Source organism: Sphaerodactylus townsendi, linkage group LG02 (assembly GCF_021028975.2).
Source record: "Sphaerodactylus townsendi isolate TG3544 linkage group LG02, MPM_Stown_v2.3, whole genome shotgun sequence".
In the NCBI taxonomy this organism is placed as follows: domain Eukaryota; kingdom Metazoa; phylum Chordata; class Lepidosauria; order Squamata; family Sphaerodactylidae; genus Sphaerodactylus; species Sphaerodactylus townsendi.
In genome coordinates, this window is record NC_059426.1 from 88364229 (window position 1) to 88386115 (window position 21887).

The window sequence follows — 21887 nt, forward strand, 5'->3', positions numbered from 1 at the left end:
CAAAGGTTTTTCTGGATGACGCTTGTCCGGCCAATTCGACCCTTCCAGTCCGAGCTTCCGTGCTGGGCATGCTAAGGACGGAGACTGTTCTCGTCGCTGTGCAGCAGAATTACACTTACATTATACAGCTTCGACCCGAAGCGGATCCGGCTTCGCTGCGTATTGCTTGATCTTAGCAAGCAGCGTTTTGAAGTGTGGTGCGACCAGGAGCCTTTGACCCACCGCCTGGCTTGTCTCTGGAGTCGCGGGGCACTGTCCTTCAATGGATTATCTCCGTTGAAGCATCCGGGAATTCGGACTCCAGCAAGTGAGGAATTTAGTGTAGGGATCGAAGTGGGCCTCCCGGAAGTGCCACCGCTTCATTCGCGGTGTACCCCCAGGGGCATTACTTATCCTCGCAATATTATTTAATATCTATATGAAGCGACCCTGCTCATGGCTGGTACGGAGTTTTGGGCTAGCTTACGAAAATACAAATCCCAGGTATCGCGCGATGTACACGCCAGCTCATCTCTGTTGATGCCAGAGAGGGGAGCAGTCACCGCTTCCCTCTTGGCTCTACAGCACGTTGTCTATGGAGGCGGTTGCTGGTTGGATTCCTGCGAGCAGGTATGGTGAGCAGAGTTAAAACTGAATCTATCGAAGGCGGAGATCACTTTGAAACTTGGTCGCGAGGCAGGGCGAGGATTTTCCAGGCCCGCGCCCGGTGTGGGAAGGGGGGTCACATTAGGCGCCGACCCCCCCTCCGTTCGCAACCTGGGGAGGTTCCACCTGGATTCGATCTCTTTCAATGGAGACCCAGGTGGCCCATATAACCCGGGTTGCTTTTTTCCACTCTTAATCCGTCAGGCCGGGCCGGTTGGCTCCTTCACTCTCCCCAAAGCCGTGACTCTAGCCACAGTGAGTCCATGCAACGGTCACCTCAGGACTGGACTATTGTAACTTCGCTCTACGCGGGCGCTTGCCGCCTTCGCGTCTGATCTTCCGGAGAGACTAAAACTGAGTCCAACATGCGGCGGCACGGTTGCTTACAGAGCAGGCGCCATCTGGGAACACATCCAGCCTGTGCTGGGCGCCGAAGCTGCATTGGCTCCGCAGTGGAGTTCCGGAATCATTTTCAAAGGTGTTGGTGCTGACCTTTTTAAGGCGCTTGCAGCGGGCTTGGGACCTCTACTTCGTACCTCTTGTAGACGCATCACCCCATTATGTCCCTTTACAGGCTCTCTCCGCTCGGCTGGGGGGGGCCAATCTTTTGGTGGTCCCTGGCCCTCAATGATCGCGGCTGGCTCTCCACCACCCGGGCCCAGGGCCTTCTGATTGCTCCTGGCCCCGGCCTGAGTAGGAACACTCTTCCCACCCAGCCATCCAGACCCTCGCGGGACCTTGGGGAGTTCCGCCCAGGGCCTGTAAAACGGAACCTGAGTGTTCCGCGAGGCTGCCTTTGGAGGGGACCAGCCGCTGAAGGTGCCCCCCCTCTCTTTTCAGCTCTGTAACACCCGAGTCCTTCTATCCAATAGGACTCGCCACTCCCTCCCTCTTAGGGGAGGATTTAAAATTAGGTATTTGGATGCCTCTTATTACTCTACTGCTGTTTTTAAAGGTTTTAACCATATTTATTTATACCGAGATTTATGTTGTACACCGCCCAGAGCCCCTTGGGATGGGGCGGTATAAAAGTTTAAATAATAAATAAATAAATAAATAAATCCTGAAGCAACAAGGAGGACAAATGGTGCTGCACAGGGGGGCCTTCTTGTCTTAACAGGACTAATCATTCCAGGACCTCATGCACTTAGAAAGTGATTCATCCCTCCCCTGACCAATTCCCTGGTGCCCAGTTGTCATTATGAAGGCTGGAGGAAAATGGAATACCTCTCAGAGGAGGAACCCCTGATCCTGAGGGCTTCCTACAGCCTCACAAGTACCCAGACCAATAATTAAATCCATAAAAGTAGGAACAACAATACTGCAGCTCCTGAAATGATAAACAGTTCCAATTCCTTCAATGCCTACCTATAACTCATGTGCTTTCCTGCCCAGCAAGCCAGGTGCTGAATGGGATATTCTCTAAGAAACAAACTTCAGGCATGCAAATCTATCCATATCATAGGATGAACTGCTTCTGCTCTTCTGTTGTGCCTCTCTTCAGAAAAGTAGGGTTAGTGGTTACCCAAAAGAGGGCCTTTTCAGCTGTGCCCTCTAAGTATTAGAATTCTCTCTCCAAATGGAGCTGAGCCCAGTACTTTGATGTTTTACTTGAGGCCGAATTGCTGACGTGATTTTATTACTGTCACTCTGTTTTATCTTGTCAAGTTTTACTGACAAATTTGAAGGCCTGTACTGCAGTTTTGATATTTATTTTTTCTTTCTTCATTATGTGTTGTATTCTGCCCTGACTACTTATAAAATTTTAAACCAAATATTTAATATCTGAAGCAATGTTAAGTGCAACATAAAGAACAATGCAACATACCTTATAAATTGAGGTCCAAAATGAATTTGGTAACACTGTCATGGAATGGGGGCAGAAACAACACTGTACTGACAGGAATCACAGAATTGTAAAGCTGTTGGCTAGCCTTCCTAGTTTTCATGAGCAAATCTAAAAAATACACAAAGAAAATAAACCAAAAGAAGAAAAACGAAACAAGCTAAAGAAATAGATAACATCACTTTTAAAACAGATTGCATGAGTTTCTCAGATGCAAAACCCAATCAATGAACTGTCTTGTCACTAGGGCATAAGATTGGACTAGGCAGCTTTTAGATCTTTGCTCAATGTTTCAAATAGAAATGTATTTAACATAAGTCATTGTTTATCATCTATTATAATACTGCATTTCTTGAAAAAGTAATAAATTGACCCAAATACTATCCCCACACATATGCTCACAGTTTTCCCACCCAGCTCCTATACTTCCAGAAGTACCTTCAACCTTTGAATTGCTACACCCCTGATGCTCTCTCCCCATCTACTAGCATCCATATGCTCTCCCTCCCATTCTGATTGCCAGTCTCATGTAAACTGACAGTTCTCAAAGATTTAAGCCCACAATGAATGTGATGACATGAAAGAACCAATCACACTTGAGAGGGACCATATTTTGGACTAGATTTGGGGAAGGAATATGGATCATTAGTAAAACATTCACTTAGCGTATTGAGGGTTTCAGGTTCCATCTGTGGCATCTCCAGTTAAATCAGACAACAGGTGATGTGAAAGAACTCTGCCTGAGACCTTGGATAGTCACTGCCAATCACAGTAAGACAATACTGAGCTTGACAGACCAATTATATAATTCAATACATGGCAACTTCATGTGCTCATATCTGCATCTTTGATATGTTCATATCTGAATCTTTGGGAACACATAAAGCTACACTGCCTTCTCTCTGATACTCGAATTCAGCTATAGTCCTGACAGAAAAATATGCTATACAATATGTAAAGCACGCACCAAATGCAAATTCCAACTTAACATGTACAAAGATAAGCCTTTCAATGCATATTACAAATTGATGCATTATTTTATTCCACAACTGTAGCTGCACTGCCGCATATAGTTCCAAGTCCTTTTGAACATTTTTCCCAAAGTGCCAAAAAAAGTGCCAACGGGCATAAAAATGCCTACAGAACAAAAGCCCAGTGCCCCGCCCCGCAACTGGCCCCTGTCTGCATATAGGAACTAATTTTGCAGTGATATTTACCATGCAAGTGTAAATAATATTTACTGCGTGTGTGTAAAGTTCCATCTAATTGCAGCCAAATTATGGTGACCTCATACAGTTTAAGGCAAGAGACTAACAGAAGTGATTTGCCATTGCCACCTTCTGCAAAGAGACACTGGAATTCCTCAGTAGTCTCCCATCCAATTACTAACCAGGACCAACCAATATACACTATGCAAAGCTTTACATTTTTATTTCTTTATTTAAAATATTTTATGCTGCCTTTTCACCCAATCAGAGCCCCTAGGCAAATACAAAACAGTAAAACATTTGAACAGTTAGAAACATTTAACATAAAATAATTTGGTTAAAAATGCATAAACAAAATTTGAATGTATGTATGACAGGAATGAACATGTAGTCACCAAAAGAGTCAAACCTAGTGCATACAATGTTTGATTAACTTTATTTACAGTCAGGTTACAGGTTATTTACAGCGAGGACCCAAACAGGCTTACTTTGTTCTCCTCTCCTCCATTTTTTTCTAATGACAATCCTGTGCAGAAGGTTAGGCTAGGAGGGTAAGACAGCCCCAAGGTTATATAGTCCTGGGCAGCTTCAACGTGGAATGATGAAGTTTTCCCCGAGTTTCACTTGTTAGGAAGAGAAAAACAGATTCAACACAACAGACATTAACATCAGAGCTGCCTCAGCCAAGCCTGTCATCATGCACCTCTTTGTCCTAGACAATATTATCTTTATCATGGTGCTTGACTGCTCCCAAGAAAGTCAGTTTTTGGTGAAAATTACAATTTCTGCTTCCAGACTGCTGTCTGGAGAATGGAAGTCCCCAATAATATTTATTTAAGATGTATTTATTTAGCATTCAGAAGCTGGTAATCTCTGAGCTGCAAAGTTTAGTTTAATGATCAATCCACACAGAACAGGAGTGTATTACCTGCGCCATGGATCCCAAAGAATAATTAACCTTAGGCATCTCTTCTATGTTTTTGTGTTAGCCAACCATATCAAATATGCTTAAAGAGCCAGAATGTTTTTAAACATTCCTTAAAAAAAAAGAGCTAACAAAGCAACGGCATCAAACATTAAACATATATATACGATACAGGACAATGTATTCAGTTGTATTCTTTCTAGACAACTAAATAATCTACAGAGTGGCCAATTTCATTTAGGTATGTATAGTTTAAAGCTATCACTTTCCATTTTTTCCCAGCATGTTACGGAAAGCACTGTGTAATAACAAATATCTTGCCACTGTGATTTATGCCTTCATAACGCCTAAATTGGATTGCTGCAATGTATTTTACAAGGGGCTGCTCTTGAAGAGTATTGGAAACTGCAGTTCCATCTGCACTGGTTTACAGTTTGCTTCCAGACCCAATTCAATGTGGTGGCATTGACCTTTAAAGGCATATACAGCCTGGTTCATGTATACCTTAAAGGTCATCTACTCACATATGGTAATTTAATGGTAATTTAATTTATATACTGCCCGAAAGTACCTTTCGGGGTGAGTGTACAACTGTATGAATTCAACTTATCAATGACAGACATATACAACAGCATAAGAATCACTTAATATCAAAGCGGCAAAGTAAAGCAATATTTTCAAAAGATATCAAAGGAAAATATCAATAATCAGAACATAATCAACATAACATTTCATAACAATATAATAACACCAGCAAAGCAATATAAACCACAATATAATCATAACATCATACAACAGCTATCAGTAAACATGGTAACAATACACATAACATCATAAATATCATAATCATAACACCATGAATATAACATCATAAACACAACATTAGAACATTAGAACAATAAACATAGGATTGTAAACATAACATTATGAGCAACAGTGAACACAGCATTATAAAGCAACATTATAAACTCTAAACAAAATTCATAACAACCTGCAAACATAATCAATCATAAATAAACATTAATAAACCGAGATGGCAACTTTCTCTCCTGTAGTATAAACTACAGGAGCAGCAGTGGTGTAGTGGCTAAGAGCAGTGGCTAAGAGCAGGTGCACTCTGATCTGGAGGAACTGGGTTTGATTCCCAGCTCTACCACTTGAGTTGTGGAGGCTTATCTGGAGAATTCAGATTAGCCTGGGCACTCCCACACATGCCAGCTGGGTGACCTTGGGCTAGTCACCTTGGGCTCTCTCAGCCCCACCCACCACACAGGGTGTATGTTGTGAGGGGGGAAGGGCAAGGAGATTGTAAGCCCCTTTGAGTCTCCTTCAGGAGAGAAAGGGGGGGATATAAATCCAAAACTCTAAAGAGAACACCATGGCCTAAGGACTAACCCCTAACAAACTACAGCTGCGTTAGTATGAAAAGCCTAACCTAATGAGCAATCTGAAAATGCAATGCCCTATCACTACGCTAAACCCAAACAATCTAACTGGACCTAACACAGCACAATAAATGTATAACAATACAATAACACACTACCTAAAGCTAATAAGTACCAAAACGGAAGGAACCTTCACATAGTCCACATCACATAGTCCATATAATCAAGTAAGCAGTCCAAGGGACCAAAGGTCTCCCCTGTGTTGTTACCAGCTTGCTCTCTCCCGTTGTCTGTTTGCCGGCACATTCCACCCATGCGTGGGCCGTTGCTGCCATGTTCTCCCTAGGGCGTGCCCAGCAGTGGTCGCTGGGTGAAAAAACTCCTGCGTGCTCTCTGTCTGTGAGGGCTGCTGCCACTGGCCCCCACTGACATCCAGAAACCTTGGGTGATGAACAAGAGCATTCCACCCCGGCCCTCTCACTGCCGGTGGGCTGCCCCAGCTGTCACCGCCTTCGCCACTGCCATCGTCTTGAGGCTCGTATCTGCACTTGGGGCTGGCCAGCCAATATGAACCAACCCACCTATGATAATCCTCAGAGGCCCTGCATCAAGTGCCCTCATCATCTGAAGCTAGACAAGCAGCAACCCAAAAAATAGACTTGCTGATCAGAATGCCAAAACTGGAAATCCCAGGGAGATTCATATAGCTCCTTGATCACTGTCTTCTGTCAGGGGGTGAAGACTTTTCTGCTTCTGCCAATTCCTTGCTTTCCCTCCTGCATGTTTGTTCTTACTTCGATTTTCTAAATATGTACTGTTTTAACATCTTTTTAATGAATTCTTAAATGTTTGCTACCTTGAAGAAAGGTGTGAGACACATGTTGTTAGTTCCCAGAACCAGTGATTACATCCTGATTAAAATAGTTCAGAAAAATTATGTGTAATTATAGCCTATTTTTTCATTTTTTTAAAAAAAGGTTTTGTTTTTTTCTGTATTTTAGAGTGCTTGTTTACAAATGGATAATAGAAGCTCTACAGTCTCACTGAAGTTCTGTCATATATCCAGTTTAAATAACTGGATATGATACCTTGAGTTCTGAACTTAGAAATAATTTGGCCATGCAGTTGCCTAACCATTGTTGAAAGATTTGAATATTTCAGTCACATGTCTCTAGGAACCATTTCCTAATGAATCGGATTCACATCCCACTGTTTAGTGCGTCTTTTTGTTAAAACTGGAGACCACTAGTCAGAAGTCTCTGGGAACACGCAGTCTACTCTGATAAGACACTGTTCTCATGAGGCATGCTCATCATTACTGCTTCAGGATACATTTCACTTGATAAAGTTAGGAAGCAAACTACACTCATGTGTGTGTTGGTTCTAACCATACACTGACATCATCCTTCTCTCCAAGTCAATAGGTGCTCATCACACATTGTTCTTTGCTCCTTGGTCTTCTGGACAGGTAACATATCATCCTGAACCAATTCCTTCTCTGTAACCCTCACTCCACTCTTTACTTTCTTAGGCCCTTTCCGCATGGCGGAAAGGGCGCCTCTCCACTGGCGGAAATTATGCCGGTGGAGGGGAGGGGGCCGTTCGCACGGGAGCATGCGAGCAGCCCCCGCAGAGGCCGGCACAGAAGATGCGGCTCCGCATGGAGCCGCCTCTTCTGCGTCCCCCCCTACTCACCTCGTCCTCCAGCATCAGGGAGCAAGATGCCCTCCGACCTCCTCCAGGGGTCGGAGGGCAGCATGGGCGGGTCTCAGCAGCCCTCCAGACCAACGCTGGAGGACGAGGTGAGTGGGGGGGACGGGAAAGCGGTGTCTTCAGCACGGTGCTGTTTGCACCACAATGATGGGAAGGTGGTGCTTTCCAAAAACCTCCCTCGGGAAAGGAGATGGAAAGCGGCACCTTTGCGCCGCGCTTGGGGCCGCACAGGATGGCGTTGCAGCAGCACTGCCTGTGTGAACAGCTCCCCAGGGACCGGTGTTTTTCCGTCTCTGGGCCGCTGTTTTTGGCCCCGTGCGGAAAGGGCCAGTGGCTCTGTATGTTTGCAAAACTCTTGTTTGTAATACTCTTTTCAATAAATCCCTTTTCTTCAGTTACAGTTTTCCTCATTATTTCTGGGTCTAGTCTAATTAAAGAAGAATCCTAGTATACACTGGTGGAAAATCCCACTATTGCCCACTTCTTGCTAAGCTGCCTTCTAGCCTCTAATTCCCCAAACTAATTATTAGAAGGCAGCAGGGCCAGAGCGAGGGAGAACTGCACCTGGAGCATGCGTGCGTCCTGCGCCCTGCCATGCCCCCACCCCGGAACACCCCCGCTACACCCTGCACTGGTGCGTGCTCAGTCCGGCATGCACCCCCCACCCCCTTACCACTATGCCACTGGAAGGCAGATACCAATTCCTTCTTCACCCTTTCTTTCTCCCTGCTGGCCTCACAACTCACCTACAAGAGGGTTATGAACCACTATCCTACTGTTTGACAATACCTGGCTTGATCCTTCATACAGACTCATGCATATATTTTGCAAAATAAGTTTAGCATACAAATACTGCTTGAGACTAATCCACTCAGCACACTTCAAAGAATATTGAGAATAGTTTATTCATTCATAATAATAAGGCACAGCAGTATAAAGTAAGGCTGATTAACAGGTGCATATCTTGTAATTGGCTAGTTTTGGAAAATTCTCTTCTAGCATGGAAGCTCATGGGTCAATTCAAAGGTGCAGAGAGAAAAATATAAAAAGCAAGATGGGATTTAGTTTAGCTATGGAATAAAAAAATAAAATTCCATGTGAACTTAAGCACAACAATGACCTTGAATGCTCATCACAAAAAATGGAGGCAAAATATCTGACAATTTTAGCAACTGGTCAGAGAGAGATATTATTTGAATAAATGGTTTCCACAAACATAAAATCAATTTTTTTTCCCTTGGGAAACTTTCCAATATTTTATAGTTTGTTTGTTTGTTTGTTTGAATGAACATAGTTCTGATCTAAATTCTGGAGTAATTTCACTGCAGTTCATGCTGCTACTCTAAGTTTAAAGAATCTGGCTCACTGTGATTAAAATCAATTGAGCACATCATTTAATGATACAATTTTTCTAGAAAAGGCAATAAGCCTGAGGCATGCTATTATTAGATTACACATTTTCATTGACAGGTTGAAAGGCCTAAAAAGCAACTGAGAAATATGCAAGATTTCATTTTCAAAGGAAGAGGATTAATTTTCTCATTCAAGAGGACATCAGCATGTCATTTCTTCAAAGTTAAAAAAGTTGGTTCTTTGTTGTAAGAAGTGTAACAAGAAAATTCCTCTTCTATATCTTATAATCTTAAAAAATGTTTGCTGGTAATGGTTTATATTATATTTCAACAATGAACAGCATAGTATAGTGGTTTAGAGCGGCAAACTCTAAGCTGGATTTTCTACTCCACCACATGAGTGGTGGACTCCTACACATGAAGCCTGCTGGTGACCTTGGGCTAGTCACAGTTCTCTTTGAACTCTTTCAATCCCACCTACCTCACAACTTGCCTGTTGTTGGAAGAGAAAGGGATAGGAGTTTGTTAGCCACTTTGAGACTCCTTATGTTTGAGAATTCTGAACTTGGTTTTAGATGCAATTGGCAAATTCCACAGATTAGGGCCAAGTACAGGGAAGAAAGATCTTTCTACAAACCTGAAGGAACCCTTTATTTACAGGAAAAAATTAGACTATAAAATAACAGGAGCAGAGAAATTTTAAAAGTTTTAAAATATCATGATCTGACAGGATTCCTTCATGAATTCTCAGCAACCATTCTGGCTTGCCTAAGCAATTTGTGTAATCCAAAACGGCTGCTACAGCTTCATATCAACACAATAGATGAACTGAGAAAAAAAGAAGTGGGCAGACAGGAAAGTAAAAAGATGGCAGGGAGTGGAAGAAGAAAATAAAAATGGAGAAAAGGGGGTGTGTGGAGCAGAAGAAGTCAACAAAGCCAAAAAACCTGAAAATTTTCAAGATGAAAGGAAGCACAGGAGGGAAAGCTGCAGTTGGAGGATGAGACAGGTATATGTCAGGGATAGGAAGGGAGGAAAGGAAGGATCTAGGAATAGAAGAAAATCTCTGGGGTAGTGATGGAAAGGGGAGGCAGAAAATAAAGTTAGGGCGGGGAGGATGGTCAGCTGGGGAGATGAGGTCCCCCCCCCCCATGAGTCCCTCCCTTGTTATTACATTATTTTGATAATTGTCCTATTTACAAATGTTGGTTAAGTGTGGTATTTTAGAATTCTGGTTTCCCTTCATTCATTCTGTTCCTCCAGTACATTTATTTATTATGCTTCCATTGTGTGTCCTCTAAGAGACATGGTTCAGTTTATATCATTCATGGTATCTTGAATACCTAGGAAATAACAGTACTTGAAGTAAATGAACTTGTTTCTGCCATAATGGCTGATAAAACAAATGTAAGTAACCCATCAGCCATATATATGAAACGTATTGCCTACACTGTGCTATCAGGTGCAACAAGTGTTCACGACATGCATAAGAGGCAGGAACTAGTTAACACAAAATCTTCTTTCAAGTGAACTCTCAGCGATAAGAATTTTATTTCAAAAACAAATAGAAACCACAAACATAAGAGGCTACTATGCCAGACAGTAGAATGTTTAGCCTTTCCTCTGAGGCTTCGTGCCACTATTCCTCACATCACCACCTCCAGAGAAATCCCCATCTAGGACACGAAGCCATAAAAGCAAGACTGGCCTGTTTTAAACAGTTAGTGCAGTACTATCTAACAGCAGAGAACTGAGTTAGAAAGACACATCTTCCCTACTGAGAGGGAATGATTGGCAGCATGGCTCTTGCTGTGATAACATTACAGGCTGAAAGTCTCTTGCCTAAACACTATCTTAGTTCACAGCTCAAATCTAAGACCTTGAGATTGGGTCCATCCCTGATCCTGACACCTGCTTTTTTCTGAACACCTGGTGCCTGATCCTTTGGCATAACTGACCTTAAACCTGAAATATCCCTCTTATTATTGTCTTCTTAGCTCATTTATTAATAACCTCACTAACAGTCACAAGGCATCCTCTTGTCCTGAAACGGTAACACAGTGCCAAGTCATTCATTCTTACTGCATCTCTACCGAATTCTTCCCCTGGAGTAAATAACTAATTGCTTTCCCAGTTATAGGCACAAATATGATACATGATACTATGTGATACATGATTCAGTATAAAGTGTATTGTTTTATGTTACAATATCTAGTTCATCTATTTTTATCTTATTTATGTATGTTATTTATAGTCCGCCGCTGCCTACAAGACCTACGTGGACTTCGGAGGCAGCTTGGAATTTTTCTGGATCAAGTTTAATAGACCCCAACATTATGAAAAATCCAAAAAAATACCACGAAAAATCCCCGTGCCAGTATAGGGATTTGGCTTTTTTCAGATTTTTTGAAAATTTCCAGGTCTTCTAAACCTCAACCCAAAAAATATTGAAAAAAAATGGTGCACAGCCCTAATTGTAGAACCAACCAGAAGTATAAAAACAGAACTGAAGCAAATAATGAATCAACATGGCACATTAAATGATGCAAAATTCCATTGCAGGATTTTAGTTCAGCAATTTGTACACCATAGCATAGACCACAACCCCTAATAATTTTTCCAACTAAATTAGTGAATCATTTAGTACACTGTAACTCTACTGACTATGTAGAAAAGCCATCTTGAATCAATCAGTTTTGCATATCTTACATAAAACCATGACAGTGGGAGAATTCTTTACTTTCTCAGAAAGGCCATTCCATATGATGGGGGCCATGGCAAAAAAAAAAGATATGTGTACAGGCAGGTATTGATTTTGTTTATGTGCCTTCCTCCAAGGAGCTTAGGATGTTGTCTCTTTCCTATTTTAAACCCTGTTAGGTAGGCTGGGCTGACAGAGAGTCAGGTCCACTGCAGACCTACACTGGGGAGAGGGCAGACCAGGACATTCGCAGGTGGTGGAACCGAGTTTAGTTGGCTTCCACAGGCATTCCAGCTTGGGAATGCCATCCCCTAGCCCTGCAGAAGGTGTAATCCTGTTTGTTCTATGGGGCAATTCAGACAGCTGGAGGGATTTAAACTTTTGTTCCTTTCCACACCCAAAGCTTCCATGGGGGCAGCGTGACAATGGTGGAACTGCGATGTCTCCGGTCACTGAAGCGCACCACACCATCTAGATTGTGGTCTGTATAAAAAAGAGGTTTGTATGGAGACATATAATGGGAGTACTGAGTGGTTAAGGAAACAGTGTTTAGGTGAACACTGTGATGATTATTCACCACACTAGTTAGAATGTCCATAAACACTGCACAACGTCTCAGCAACTCAGCCATTCATTACTATGACTTCACAGTTAACATCACAAAATCCCTGAAAGCATTATAATCAAATAACTTTATGAAAGGTATTACAGCAAAGATAAAATTCAATCTGTTCCTTCTGTTTTAATGGAGAATAAAAATATTGAAAAAACATTGTTGATAGCATAGAATGCAAATCTAAATCTTCTGTGTAGAATGCACGCAAAAATGAATTAGTATAATAGGGCAAAATCTTCAGAGAGTTAAGATACCCGGAGATTACATTGACATATCAAGTACATGTGCAACTACTCTTCCAGAGTAACTGGGTTACTGGGCATTCTACTCCCTTTAAATCAGCCTATGTGTCATTTTTATTCTCTTGAGGAACTAAAACTGGTAATTAACAATTAAAATTCTTACCTGATCTACATTGGGTTGGCCACACAAAAGAAGGCAATATAACATCAAAATTTCTTCATTACCTGTAGTACAAAATGAATAAATAACAGAACAGCTTTTTACTGTAAAGTTTTGTATTTCTATTTACTGCTGGCAAAACAGCAAGTAAACCCAGAAAACAATCTGAATATCATATATCAAACTCACATGATATATGCACAGCATCTGATTTTAGTAACTGCTAACCATGGCAGTATAAATACATAGAGGGAAGATCTTGACACCCGAGGAACATAGACACGAGGTAGCACTTGATTACACACTAAAGTAACTCAATGCCAAGGACAACAAAGACCAAGTCTGTACAAGTTAAAAGTAAATACTTAGCTAAAGGAGCTGCTACTTAATGCTTCATAAGGCTAGGAATGTATGTGTACAATGCTGTCAAGTCACAGCAATTTATGGTGATCTTGTAGGGTTTTCACAGCAGGAGACTTCCTTTGCATAGGGATGCTGGTATTCATTGGTGGCCTTCCATTCAAGTAACATCCAGGGCCAACTGGGTTTCGCTTATGAGATCTGACAAGAGCAGGCTACCCTGGGTCACCTATGTCAGAGAATGGCAAGAAATACTAACTATAAAATATACACTGTCATTGGAATTGAAAGTTTTAAAAAATCTGCCCTAACTGTAAAAAAAAAAGTAGCAGAAGATGTTAACATCATCCTGGTAGTGAGGATGCTGGCTGCAGTGACCTGTAGGGACCATATCACTCCAGTCTTATAGTACATGCACTTGCTTTCAATTTGCTTCCAGGCTTAATTCAAGGTGCTGATACACCTTGATGCTGATAAAGCCTTATATGCTTTGTAGCCTGAATACCTAAAGGAGCACCTATTTCTTTAAGAACCCACCCGACCACCATGATCTATTTCTGCAGCCTTGCTTTGGATGCTCCCATTAGGCTAAACAGATAGAAAAAAGTAGAATTAAAAAATGAAGAAATATAAATCTGGTTTGTATCTTTAAATGAAAGGGCTTTATTTTCTCTACTGGCCATGCCATCCAAGAAAGGTGTCAGTTCAACTAATGAAGCACAAGGGGATTGCTCCCACTCACATGGCCTGAACAGCCAGGTCAAGGAAGTTCAAGCTTCACCATTGGCCAGCCCAGGCCCTACCAGAAGGGCCCCACCAGTGTCCAATGGCCTTCAGGCTCAAGCTAATTATGCTGCGTCCCCCCTCCACTGGGGATGGCAGCAAAGCCGCCATCTGGCAGGGTTTCTCTCAGGGCTTGGAATGCTTGTCAGAGCACACTGAGCAGCTGGTTTCTTGCACACTGGTTGCTGAGGCCCCTGCCATTCCAGAAATCAGGGGCAGGGAGAGGCCATGGTCCCTTGCAGAGTCCGATGGCTCTAACAATTCTAGGTAGGTTACCCCGTGGCGATGTGCCCAGCAAAAAGAAATCACACAAAGCGTCACAAGTATTGGTGACACTTCTAGTAGTCATGGAGCATAACAATTCTAGCAGCTGACTTTGGGACAGCCTTCATGGGAAGAAGAATCTGTTCACATGGTAAGGAATTATTGGGTGGCAGGGACCCACATACTGTATTTGCCAGCTTGGGCCATTAGATGATGGGAAAGCAGGCCTAATCCAATTTGGGACACTGAGCAACCTTCCTTCACCTCAGCTAGCATCACATATAATGATTTTGAGGACCAAGCATCCTTCTCACATATAAGGTGAGGGAAAGTACCCTGGATGGGTACTACATGGATGTTTTTACTCTCCTGAAGTCAGAAGGCAATAATGGCAGGCATAAAAAAGAGGGGGGGCTAAGGATAGGGCTTAATGTTGTTTCCAAAATTGGTTAATGGGGTTTAACATTCTGATGGATATTGTCCAGTCCTCTTATCTGGATCACAGCTGGCACTTGTACAATTACTTGAGGACAATGCGACCATCAAATATGATGAGGCTTGGACTTCCAGTTGCGAGAGAAGCGGGTGAGGACAGAAAGTCGTTTTGCGCGCCGCCGAAATAGCCTTCCTTTAGTAATCTTTCCAGTTCCCAAAAACATTACCAGCCAGCTTTTGAGGATAGGTCGCTCCCCTGGAGAGGGGAGATCAAAGAGAGGGAGAAATTCCCTCACAACCCTGTCCAGGAAGGAGGGAGGCAGACAGCAGCCCACAACGTCTGCTCCCAGCCAACCCAGGATTCAGAAACGGTAAATCGGCAAAACGGCGAGCAAGGTAACCTTATTCTTTTTGACAAATTTTCTAAAAGAAAAAGACATTGCCTTCAGATGGGAAGAGGTTGAAGGTGTACGTTTAAAATACAATACAAAGATCTAAAAACTACTATTGGTTCCTAAGGCCCAAAGTTTTTTCTGGAAAATTAAGAAGGACTTTGAGTAAATATTCACAAGTAAGTGAGTCTTGCAATTTTTTCCCTCTTCTTGCTCATACTCTCTTTTTGCTGCCGAAGGGGCCGAGGTCTTGCTGGCTGCAAGCCTGCCCTTCTTGGCAACAGCCTCCTCTAAATGGTGCTGTTTTGCCTTCCTCTTGCTGCCAGCCACCTTTTGCTGCTGCAGCTGTTGCTCGCGGCTTGGGGCCACCGCTGCTGCCACTGCAGGAACCACCGAGATATTCTCTCGGGCATTTAAAGTTGACAGAGGACTATTTGAAAGAGGGAGCAAGTTGCGAGCCAAACCTCTGGTGGCCTCGCCCCCCCTCCCTCCCGGGAAAGGCCTCCCTCTGAGGGGAGAACCACCAAGTCGCCATTATGGCGGGAACAGCAGACAACAGGCAGGAAAATTAAATTGAGCCCTAAAGGCAGAGTTTTGTCCCAGATTTTCCCCGCACAAGGATAAGGGATGTAAGGTGGACAAAAATAAGGGTATAAGATAGTAAATGTTAGACAAAAAAGAATCAAGCTGAGGAGTCCAAAAGAATCCGTGCACTCCCTGTTGAGGCAGGAAAAATACTGAGGAAAATGGAGTCCAAGCCTAGTCAGGAAGTGACAGATTCTTTTTCCTGTCTCCCTGACATGGAGTGGAAATCACCCACCACCAAGATGGTCTCCACCTCCAAGAGAAAAAATGTTTACAACTGAGGCTCAGTTGCCCTGCAAACTGGTTATGTGATTTTCAGTCCTAGAGTAGTTTGTTGTTGTTGGGCTATTTTCATTATATTTATTTATTTATTTATTTATTTATTTTATTGGACTTATATACCGCCCCATCCCCGAAGGGCTCTAGAGGTGGCAAATGTACGATTGCTGACATCTCTTACTTGGTATATTTCACATTAGAATTCCATTCAGTTTTGGCATTTTTAGTATTATATGATCTTAATTTTGCAGATATTTCATTTTAGGATACCAATTTAGTACTATTTTGGGTATTAGGTCTTTTTGCGAGCCTTATTATAATTTTAAGCTGGGAAACACTTTGAATGAGTAATAGTAATTGTGTGTGGCCTATGTATTTAATTTTCAAAGCTGTTGATTTGGTGAAGTTAGTGACAAATTATTTCAGTGATTCATACAGCCATTGAACTTGTTTTGATATTGAATAGATTTTTCTTGTGTTAAAATTTCCCTGTATACTGGAGTGCTTTATGACTATACTTGAGCTTTAGGAACAGCAAGCAGGTACAAGGTGGGAATTTGTCTTGTATTGGGCACCAGATGAAATGAAAATCCACCTAGACAATAGTTCTTGTTTTATCTTATCCTTACAGATAACACTATAAAATAGTATATTATTAGTAAGGCAAGATACAAAGAACTGTTTTAACAGACCTTGCAAAAGAGGCAGATGAAACATTTGTCCTTTCATTAGAATATGGAATAACATTTTTGAATTAATATCCAGCACAATAAAAACTGAATCAAATTGCAAACTACAGATGTGAACAGCTGTGCGATTTCAATAGGCTATGCTAGTTGTTCATTTTTTGTGTGTATGAAAATTATGTCCTGGTAATTGAGACCCTTTGCTTGTTCAGTTCTGTGGGTAAGTGCCTCCCCCCACCTTCTCCACAGCACCATAGTACACACTTGTGTACCTCCAAGATTTCCTCAGCATTTCTCAAATCTGTCTCAAATCTGATTTGCTTTGAGGTTCTATGGAAGAGAAAAGCAAAGCCTTCATGGTTACCCAGGGGTGTGAGAAAGGTCAGACTTTCTGAGTCCCACCACATAGCAGACTTTACTCTGCCCTATCCTTGCAGCAACATGCCTTCGGATTTTTTGGGCTAGTCACTTGGAAATTTTAAAGTTTACATTATCTGTTTAATTTTAAATCCTTTGTAATAATTATACTGTATGTATTTTGATTACCTGCAGATTGTTTTATACATAAGGATGGAGGCCCTATAGCTGGGCTGGGGAGAACTGTTGGGGAAAGACTGGATGTTAAAATTGGATGGGGTGACATCGACACCTTCACCTGCAGCCCAGAGCCTGGGTATGACCTTGGCTTCTTCATCTATGGAGGCACAGGCCATACAGACAGTCCAATTGCTTTCCTCCATCTTCACCAGGTAAAGCAAGGCCCCCTACTTGTCTCACCCTGACCTAGACACAGTGAACCATGCAGTGGTAACCTCCAGACTGAATTGCTGTTAATTTGCTCTACATTGGGTTTCTTTGAAGTAGCTCCAGAAATTACAACTGGTCCAGAAGGGTTCATATATATTATATACTAGTTTTACTTGGAGTAAATTGAATGTTTTATATTCAGTAAATATAACAATAAAAAAATACACCAGGGCCAAATCAGAGAATAACAGAAAACTGCACACACCATAGATACCTATGCCTGGTATATAAACAGATCTTATAGCTTCTGAATATACTGCCATGTTTACTTTTTTAAAATACATCACTTCTGAGCTTAATGCCTCTTCCAAACCCTGATCTACAAATTTAATTGGGCATATATGTCCAATTTCTATAGCCCCCTCTTCCACACCTTTCAGTTCCACCACATACCTTCAATGGAACTTTACACACATATACGCTGTACCAATCTTCCTTAGACACATCCCATTCCACTTGGTTCCTGACTCCTCCACCCCACTTCCCCCTATCTGTTCACATAAAAAGCCTGAAATACCGTTTCTCCGCAAATAAGACATCCCATGAGAATAAGACGTAGTAGAGGTTTTGCTGAAGTGCTAAATATAAAACATCCCCCGAAAGTAAGACATAGCAAAGTTTTTGTTTGGAAGCATGCCCGTCGACCAGAGCATGCAGCTGGGGAGCGGAAAAATAAGACATCCCCTGAAAATAAGACATAGTGCATCTTTGGGAGCAAAAATTAATATAAGACACTGTCTTATTTTCGGAGAAACACAATAAGTGGGTCTGCAGCAATTAGAACCCCATTTCTCCCACTCCAGCACTCTTAACAGGGTTGAAATCCACACTTTAGAATATCTTCAGTGTTTCTTATTTAGCAACCTATTTCTAACAGGGCATGTCCACTTATGTGTTCTTCCCACTCACCTATGCAGGAAGTCTACTCTCCCAGTTTCAGAAATCATAAAGTTCAGTAGATCAGTGTCTTTACTGTGGTATGAACTTCCTTATGCATAAGTCTACTTCATCAGACACATCATGTGGGCAGACATGCATTGATTCAGCCTGGAAGGGAGAAGGGAGGAATTACAGTCACCTGAACAGCTGTGTTTTATAAGCTGAAATCAAACAGAAGGCTTTCAGATTCAGTGTTAAAACTAACTGGAAAAAATGTAATCACAAAGTAGCTAGTATATACTCTCCACTGAGTGAACCTATGTCAGTCAATGAGGTGAATATTTGCCAGGTTGAGGCAGGAAGGTAAGTTAAGGGAAAATAACCTACTTTAAAAGAGTCTGTAAAACATGCACTTATTCAGTGTGAAAAATTATCTGTATTCCAATGCCTTATTCTCTCCTCAGAGGGAAATAAATCAAAGCTATAAACTTTGTAATTTTATCTGGAATGAAATACTGAAAAAGATAGCCCGCTGATCTTTTTTATCGTCTGAACTTGAACTAAATTGTTTGACATTTACAAACCTTTTGCTTTATAAGACAATACTTCCAGGGAAACTTCACTCACACACCTAGGGTGATCCAGTACATAATTTAACATAATATTGCTAAAGGCAGAAAATAAAATGCTGAAAGCTCAATACATGAACAGATTTTTATCTCAAATGAACTAGAGAGCTCATTATGAACAAAAAAATATGCAGCTAGTTATAAATATCTAGTACTGTGACAGAAGCCATAATTTATACATTTAACTACTCAGAAGGTGTTTGAATACTAGAAACAAGTACTACATAAATAATCATTACATGCTAGGTTTCAAAAATGTGAGCAATGTTTTAAAGGAAATAATTTTAACTGTTAGACAAAGGTAGCTATTTTTTCATCATTAACTTAGCTGTGTAGGTATTACTTTTTTCCACAAGATGGCACCTTTGTACCATACTTTCTTGGTACAGCCACATCCAACTAATTTGTTAACAAAAAGGGTGGGGGGACTCAGTCATTTAAAATTCAGAACTAGTTAAGTCTTTCATTGAAAAATTATCTGAAATATTTATCTCCTGCAGGTCTCTTCAGTGAAACAAGTATTACAACTGCATAGGTTTTAAAGGCATTGCTCTTTCAAAACTATCAGGAATGACTCAAAGAAAACCTGGAAAACCACCATCAGGCACCAGTAAGTCTGGTTTTCTGTACCATGATGTACAATGTTCTAAAGTAGGCCTTACTTGATAGATGGGAGAGGGGATGATTTGTGTCTCTCTAAACCAGGGGTCTGCAACCTGTGGCTCTTCAGATGTTCATGGACTACGATTCCCATCACCCTGCCAGAATGGCCAATTGGCCATGCTGGCAGGGGCTGATGAGATTTGCAGTCCATGAACATCTGGAGAGCTGCAGGTTGCAGACCCCTGCTCTAAACCAATCATAAGTTCTTATATAAGTTCTTATATATGGCCAATTGGCCATGCTGGCAGGGGCTGATGAGATTTGTAGTCCATGAACATCTGGAGAGCTGCAGGTTGCAGACCCCTGCTCTAAACCAACCATAAGTCCTTATATAAAAAATAGGAGCAGCAATTACTAAACCACAGAGTAGTTTTTGTATTATAATATCCTCTTCCTATTTAACTTATTTCATTAACATTAATTTCTAACATTTACCAAACCTCTTGATCAACAGTAACCCTGAATGGTAAGTGACAACCTCCACATTCAAAGGAGACAGCACTTTTTCTCACACAGGAGATGTCTACAATTTCCACATATTTATCCCTTGACCTGTAGTCTTCTGTGCTATGGTCCATGACCCTCCTAAAGATCCACCAAGGTCCACCAAATATCCTAAAGGTCCACCAAATGGCAGAGAAATGGAACAGCAAGGGAGAGGCAGGAAATATATGTTCCACGAGGACACCTTCACATGCAGTTCTTACAGAGGCGGAACAAATGCCCTGGGCAGCCACCATACAGTCACATGGAGGGGCGTAAAATCATCCAGCACAGGGCCACACCTCTGTTCAGGAGCAGCAGTGCCTTGCTGTCGCTGCTCTGGGGCTCTAAAAGCCCCATCATCTTGTCCCCCACCCCCTGCAAGCCCTCTTGGGCTTACCCACCCCTTCCACCCCCACAAAGAAGCCCAGGCCCGCGGAGCAGCTCCATGAGCTCCCCTGCCTCCCCCCACCCCCACAAGGATGCCCGGGCCCTGCCACCCCCCACCCTAACCTACAGCTTCCCACCCTCCCCCCACCCAAGCCTCATTTTCTAACCATCCCCACCCCTACTCTCACTTTGCCTCCCTCCCTCACCCCATTACTAACTCCCTCCCCACACTCATACTCACCTACCAACCCCCCTAGTCATTTTTCACCCTCCCCACCCCAATCCTAATCTTTCCACCCTCACCCACCCCTTGTCACACCTTCCAATCCTTCCCACCCCAAGCCTTACCTTCTAATGCTCCCCTGCCCCAAGCCTCACCTTGCCACTCTCCACCACCCCAATACTAACCTGCTAACCCTACCCACCCTCCTGCTCTCCTACAACCATCCCCCACCCCAGCCACATCTTCTACCCCCACCATCCGAAGCCTTACCTTTCAACTCTCCTTCATGCCTCACCTTGCCACCTTGCCCCACTAGAACCCTCACCTTTCTGACCTCCCCCATCTGAAGCCTCCCATTCCACCCTCTGCCAATCTGCCAAAGGGGGAAAGGAGGATGGTGGAGGGTGACAGCAACAAGCAGGGTGCATCATGGGTGGATATCATTCATACCAGTATTTCTTTCTGCCCACTTGCTGCCACGATAGAAGGAGTGCATTTCCTCTTCCTGTGTAGAGGCAACCTGCTTTTGCAATCTGCTGCCTGGCCTATATTTTACTTCAGCCTTATATCCACAGTTGTGTCACAGCTGACAAAAAACATATTATCGTATTTGAACATGTACTGGCTTTAGGATACCTTTTCCTTGTTTATTTCATTTTTAACGCCACTTTTCTGATCCACAGGGAATTCAAAAAGACTGAAAACAAATAAAACAGCCAATATAAAACTTCTAGACAGAAACAATAAGAATAACAACAATCTAATCACCAGTGATGAAACTAGCAGCAAAGAACAGTAGCAGAAGCTAAACTAATAAAATTTAAAAAAATAAAGAAATATCCGGAACCTTTATGACAGTCAGACTATCCTTAACTCAAGCACATTCCAATTTCTTTTTATCAATTTCTGAGCTGTTTTGGTTGTTATAAGGAAAAAATAACAGTAGCTGCTCCTCACAACATCAATCAGTGCTGCCTCAGTGGTGCAATCAGCATTAATTTTAACAGCACTGGTTATCAGTCCCTGTGCATTGATCCGAAGTTATTTCTTGATAGTGCAGAAGCTCATAAAATGGGACAGCATGAACAGAACTCAACATTAAAAGAGGAAACAGCATGGTAAGGAGCATACAGGGGGAAATGAGGTGCCCCTCACGAGTCCTCATGGGTTCCCCACTGTGCAACTGAGCCTGGCCTGTGCAACCATGATATTTCCTGGGTAGAGGCTGCAAGAAGA

At 42.3% G+C, this 21887-nt stretch overlaps 1 protein-coding gene across 1 annotated transcript in view; it reads right to left on the bottom strand.

The window, feature by feature from the left end:
• Positions 1 to 18431, bottom strand: part of STK33 (serine/threonine kinase 33) — a 78286-nt gene extending 59855 nt beyond the window's left edge. Inside the window, exons 1-4 of the mRNA XM_048486955.1 lie at positions 18294 to 18431; positions 12797 to 12858; positions 4188 to 4322; positions 2474 to 2602 (exon numbers count right to left, since the gene is read on the bottom strand). The gene's annotated coding sequence lies outside the window, so the exon portion shown is untranslated. The remainder of the gene's footprint in view (positions 1 to 2473; positions 2603 to 4187; positions 4323 to 12796; positions 12859 to 18293) is intronic.
• Positions 18432 to 21887: the final 3456 nt, after the last annotated feature.